This window comes from Sciurus carolinensis, chromosome 2 (genome assembly GCF_902686445.1).
Source record: "Sciurus carolinensis chromosome 2, mSciCar1.2, whole genome shotgun sequence".
Classification (NCBI taxonomy): Eukaryota; Metazoa; Chordata; class Mammalia; order Rodentia; family Sciuridae; genus Sciurus; species Sciurus carolinensis.
Window position 1 is genome coordinate 120,194,667 of NC_062214.1, and position 7,093 is coordinate 120,201,759.

Below are 7,093 nucleotides of genomic sequence, written 5' to 3' on the forward strand. Positions count from 1 at the left end.
CAAGCATCTAAATGTAACACCTGGTACTAGGAAACTTGGAAGAAAATAGGGGAAATATTGAAAGGGACAAGATTTTTTTTTTTTTTTGAGAAGACATAGGAAACAAAAGCTAAATGGGAACATATTAAATGAAAAAATTTCTGCACAGCAAAGCAAACAATCAACATGAATAGAAAACATACAGAATGGTAAAAATTTTTTCATACTATTCATTTGACAAAAGATTCATATCCAGAATATATAAGGAACTCAAAAATCTCAATAACAAAAATACAAGTAGCCCAATAGGAAATAGATACTTTTCAAAAGTAGAACAAACAAATTTATGAAAAATTATGTAATTAGTCACAGGGAAATAAAATTTTTAAAACACTATATATTATCTCACCCCATTTAGAATGGCTATGATCAAAAAGACAAAAGATAACAAGTCCTGACAAAAATATGGAGAAAAGGAAATTCCTATACACTGTTAGTGGGAATGTAAAATAGTACATTATAGAAGACAGTATGGAGGTTCCTCAAAAAACTAAGAATAGATCTGTCATATGATCCAGCTATCCCACGTTTGTGTATTTTCTAAAGGAAATGATATCAGCATATCCAGAAATGCCTGCACAGCCATGTTTATTGCTGTACTTTTATAATAGCTAAGATATGGAATCAACCTAGATACCTATTGACAGATGAATAAAGAAAATGTGGTAAATATGCATAATGCAATATTGTTCAACCATTAAAAAAAAAGAATGACATCCTATCATTTGCAACAAAATGGATGAAATGGGAGAATAGATCATTTAGTGAAATAAGTCACACGCAGAAAGACAAATACCATTATGTTCTCTTTCAAATATGGATGCTAAAATAATCAATGTAGAACAGTGATTATCAGAGGCTGGCAGTGATGGGTTGGAGAGTAATAGAGGGAAACTGGTAATGTCTACAAAATACATTTAGATCAAGGTAATAAGGTTAGTACTCTATAACACAGCAGGATGACTGTAGTTCACAATAACCTATCATATATTTTTTGAACAACCAGGAAGAACTTTAAAGTTCCAAACACAAAATAATGATAAAGAGATGGAAAGCTTAATTACTCTGACATTATCCATGCACATTATATATAGGTATCAAAATATCACACTGTACTCCATGAATATGTACAATGAAAATAATGATTAATAAAGCAAATAAATAAATAAATAAAAATGTACAAACACTAGTAGAAATTATGGGTAATTCCTAAAAAAACTGAGTATATGGGAAATCATTGTGTGACACTAAACCAAAATGTGATTTTTTTAATAATGAATTTACCTAATTAAATGATAACAAGTTTTGCTACCAAAAATATTTTTTTAGAAATCCATCAGAGGCAAATTCAAAATACAAAAGGCAAATTAAGAGCAAAATTTACAACATATAACAGAAAAAAGAACCAATTTTACTAACATAGATTTCTTTAAATTAAAGATGACCAGACATCTAACAGATTTTTTAAATGGACAAGCAATAAAATCAGTGTAAATGATGGAAAAGTAACTCCAAAGGTCCACTAATCTACAGAAACATTGAAAAAGTCAGAAAAAAACTATCAGAAACAACTTTGTCAGTGAACGTGTTTAGCAACCCAGCTGTTGAACTAAGAGAACAGCAACTTTAAAATGGCAGTAGGGGGGATTTTCAAGATGATGGACTAGAGGGTGGCTGCATTTCATGTTGCTCCAGGACTCAGGATTCAAAAGAGGAGATATTGAGAGACTTGGGACCAACTCAAAGCCACCAGGTGAGTCTCTCCCATTGGGGAGACGTCCCAGATAGGGCAGTACTACTGGAACGCAGAGAAGTTTGTGAAGTACAGTTGCCCGGCGAGACACCCCTCCCCCAGCTGGAGCAGAGAACACGGACAACTGGGAGCTTTGTAGAGGAGGCCGCTCAGCCCAGTGCTTGGTTTCGGAGCAACACCCAGGGCTCCAGCGGCTGCCCAGAGGAGGATCTGCGCGGCGCACTGTTTGAACTCAGAGCAACTGCTCCTGAAGCTGCCCGGAGGAGGAGGAGGTGCACAGTGAGTTGCTTGGTCTCGAAGCAACCACACAGAACATCAGGTGGCTGCCTGGAGGAAGAGGCGGGCGGCGGGTCGCTGGGGCTCGGAGCGTCTGTACAGGGCTCCAGGTAGCTACTCATAGGAGGGGCTGCATAGCCAGGTGATTAGGTGCAAAGCACGGTCCCGGGACCTAGGCAGCTTCTCAGTGGAAGAGCTGCACAGAGACAAGCTGAGGGGTGGAGTGAAGGTTCCAGGAATACGGTCAGCATCTCTAAGGAGAGGCAGCCTAAGGAGACTCGTCTGCGAAGGGTGAGTCTCCCAGGCCCAGGAGGTAGGTCTGGACCCCTGGGAACATTGCCTAGGAAGGCTGCCCTGCCCAGGCAGTAGTTGTGGATTGCAGGGAACCGCCAGGAGGGGAACTGACCAACGAGACCTCCCCACTGAGTGAGTATTCCCGCCGGGTGAGGTTTTCCCACAAGGACGGTAAAACCAGAGACACAGGCACAACCTGTGTCTCAACCTGCAGCTTAGTTCCCCTTTGGATGACCATTGGTCAACAAGTGGAGGCAACTCTGCCCACTAGCAGGAAATATACCCCACCTGAGGGTCACCACCTCTAGAGAGGCAGCTTCCTTGGGGAGCACCGCATTATCAACTTCCTCCAAGACTTCAGGCTACTGAAGGATAAGAGGGGATATACTAGCAATTTTCAGGGACATTATAAGTCAATAGAGGAAATCTGCAATATGTTAATGATCCACTGATTCCTGAACAGTATGAGAAAACAAGGGAAGAAAATACCCCAAACAAATCTAGATGTTACATCAATAAAATCCAACGACAGCATGGTAGAAGAAATGACAAGAAAGGGAGTTCAGAACGTACATAATTAAAATGATCAGGGAAGCAAACGATGAGATGAAAGAACAAATGCAGGCATTGAATGATGAGATGAAAGAGCAAATTCAGGCATTGAATGATCGCACCAATCGACAGTTAAAGAGCAAATACAGGAAGCAAAAGATCATTTCAATAAAGAGTTAGAGATATTGAAAAAAAAAACAAACAGAAATCCTTGAAATGAAGGAAACAATAAACCAAATTAAGAACTCCATAGAAAGCACAACCAATAGGATAGAACACCTGGAAGACAGAACCTCAGATATTGAAGACAAAATATTTAACCTTGAAAATAAAGTTGACCAAACAGAGAAGATGGTAAGAATTCATGAACAGAATCTCCAAGAACTATGGGATATCATGAAAAGACCAAATTTAAGAATTATTGGGATTGAGGAAGGCTTAGAGAAACAAACCAAATGAATGAACAATCTATTCAATGAAAAAATTTCAGAAAATTTCCCAAATCTGAAGAATGAAATGGAAAATCAACTTCAAGAGGCTTATAGGACTCCAAATACACAAAATTACAACAGACCCATATCAAGGCACATTATAATGAAAATACCTAACATACAAAATAAAGACAGAATTTTAAAGGCTGTGAGAGAAAAGAACCAAATTACATTCAGGGGGAAACCCATATGGATATCAGCAGATTTTTCAATCCAGACCCTAAAAGCTAGAAGGGCCTGGAACAACATTTTTCAAGCCCTGAAAGAAAATGGATGCCAACCAAGAATCTTATACCCAGCAAAACTTACCTTCAGATTTGATGCTGAAATAAAATCCTTCCATGATAAACAAAAGCTAAAGGAATTTACAAAAAGAAAGCCAGCATTACAGAACATTCTCAGCAAAATATTCCATGAGGAAGAGATGAAAAACAAAGAAGCAAATCAGCAAAGGGAGGAATTATCCTAAAGGAACTGTCAAATAAAGGAGGAACCAAGTCGTGTCAAAAATAAATAAATAAATACATAAATAAATAAATAAATAAATAAAATGAGTCAAATGACCAGGAATACAAATCATATCTCAATAATAACCCTGAATGCTAATGACCTGAATTCATCAATCAACAGACATAGACTGGCAGATTGGATTAAAAAGAAAGATCCAACAATATGTTGCCTGCAAGAGACTCACCTCATAGAAAGAGATACCCATAGACTAAAGGTGAAAGGATGGGGAAAAACATATCATGCACATGGACTCAGCAAAAAAGCTGGGATATCCATCCTCATTTCAGATAATGTGGACTTCAAGCCAAGTTAGTCAGAAGGGATAAAGAAGGACATTTCATACTGCTTAAGGGAACCATAAATCAGCAAGACATAACAATCATAAATATCTATGCCCCAAACAGTGGCACATCCATGTATGTCACACAAATCCTTCTGAATCTCAGAAACCAAATAGACCATAATACAATAATACTAGGTGATTTTAACACGACTCTCTCACCACTGGACAGATCTTCCAAACAAAAACTGAACAAAGAAACTATAGAACTCAATAACACAATCAATAATTTAGACTTAATGGATATTTATAGAATATACCATCCAACGAAGAGTGAATACACTTTCATCTCAGCAGCACATGGATCCTTCTCTAAAATAGACCATATATTATGCCACAAAGCTAATGTTAGCAAATACAAGAAGATAGAGACACTACCTTGTATTCTATCAGATCATAATGGATTGAAATTAGAAATAAATGAAAGAGTAAAAAACAGAAATTACTCCAACACCTGGAGATTAAAAAAATATGCTATTATATGATGAATGGATAACAGAAGATATTAGGAAGGAAATTAAAAAATTCTTAGAGGTAAATGAGAACGAAGAAACATCATATCAAAATCTCTGGGACACTATGAAAACAGTACTTAGAGGAAAATTTATTTCATGGAGCGCATTCAATAAAAGAAGTAAAACTCAACAAATAAACGACCTAACACTACAGCTCAAAGCCCTAGAAAAATAAGAACAGAACAACACCAAAAGTAGTAGAAGACAGGAAATAGTTAAACTCAGAGCTGAAATCAACAAAATTGAAACAAAAGAAACAATACAAAAAATTGACAAAATAAATAGTTGGTTCTTCGAAAAAATAAACAAAATTGATAACCCCTTGGCCACACTAACAAAGACAATATGATAGAAAACCCAAATCACTAAAATATAGAATGAATGAGGAAATATCACAACAGACACGATTAAAATACAAAACATAATTAGAAGCTATTTTGAAAATCTATACTCCAACAAAATAGAAAACCTTCGAAGACATCAACAGGTTTCTAGAGACATATGAATTGCCTAAACTGAACGAGGAGGACATACACAACTTAAATAGACCAATTTCAAGTAATGAAATAGAAGAAGTCATCAAAAGCCTAACAACAAAGAAAAGTCCAGGACCAGATGGGTTCTCAGCCGAGTTCTACAAAACCTTTAAAGAAGAGCTCATTCATACTTTTCAAAGTATTCCATGGAATAGAAGAGGAGGGACGCCTCCCAAACTCATTCTATGAAGCCAATATCACCCTGATACCTAAACCAGACAGAACACATCAAGGAAAGAAAATTTCAGACCAATATCCTTAATGAACATAGATACAAAAATTCTCAACAAAATTTTAGCAAATCGCACTCAAAAACATATTAAAAAGATAGTGCACCATGATCAAGTGTGTTTCATCCCAGGGATGCAAGGTTGGTTCAACATCAGGATATCAATAAATGTAATTCACCATATCAATAGACTTAAAGTCAAAAATCACATGATTATTTCAATAGATGCAGAAAAAGCATTTGATAAAATACAGCACCATTTCATGCTCAAAACACTAGAAAAAATAGGGATAGTAGGGAAATTCCTTAACATTGTAAAGGCCATCTATGCTAAGCCCATGGCTAGTATCATTCTAAATGGTGAAAAACTGAAAGCATTCCCCCTAAAAACTGGAACAAGGGAGGGATGCCCTCTTTCACCACTTCTATTCAATATTGTCGGTGAAACTCTAGCCAGAGTAATTAGACAGACCAAAGAAATTAAAGGGATATGAATAGGAAAAGAAGAACTCAAAATATCCCTATTTGCTGATGATATGATCATATATTGGAGGAACCAGGAAATTCCACCAAAAAACTTTTAGAACTCATAAGTGAATTCAGTAAAGTAGCAGGATATAAGATCAATGCTCATAAATCTGATGCATTTTTATACATAAGTGATGAATCTTCAGAAAGAGAAGTTAGGAAAACTACCCCATTCACAATAGCATCGAAAAAAATAAAGTACTTGGGAATCAATCTAACAAAAGAGGTGAAAGACCTATACAATGAGAACTACAGAACACTAAAGAAAGAAATTAAGCAAAACCTTAGAAGATGGAAAGATCTCCCATGTTCTTGGATAGGCAGAATTAATATTGTCAAAATGGCCATACTACCAAAAGTGCTATACAGATTCAATGCAATTCCAATTAAAATCCCAATGATATACCTTACAGAAATAGAACAAGAAATCATGAAATTCATCTGGAAGAATAAGAAACCCAGAATAGCTAAGCAATCTTTCGCAGGAAAAATGAAGCTGGAGGTATCACCAGAACTTCATCTCTACTACAAAGCAATAGTAACAAAAATGGCATGGTATTGGTACCAAAATAGACAGGTAGATCAATGGTACAGAATAGAGGACACGGACACAAACCCAAATAAATACAATTTTCTCATACTAGACAAAGGTGCCAAAAATATGCAATGGAGAAAAGATAGCGTCTTCAACAAATGGTGCTGGGAAAACTGGAAATCGATATGCAACAAAATAAAACTAAACCCATATCTCTCACCATGCACGAAACTAAACTCAAAATGGATTAAGGACCTTAGAATCAGACCAGAGACCCTGCAGATTATAGAAGAAAAAGTAGGTCCAAATCCTCAACATGTCAGCTTAGAATCAGACTTCCTCAACAGGACTCCCATAGCACAAGAAATAAAAGCAAGAATCAATAACTGGGATAGATTCAAACTAAAAAGCTTTCTCTAAACAAAGGAAACTATCAGCAATGCGAAGAAAGAGCCTACAGAGTGGGAGAAAATCTTTGCCAATCATATTTCACAT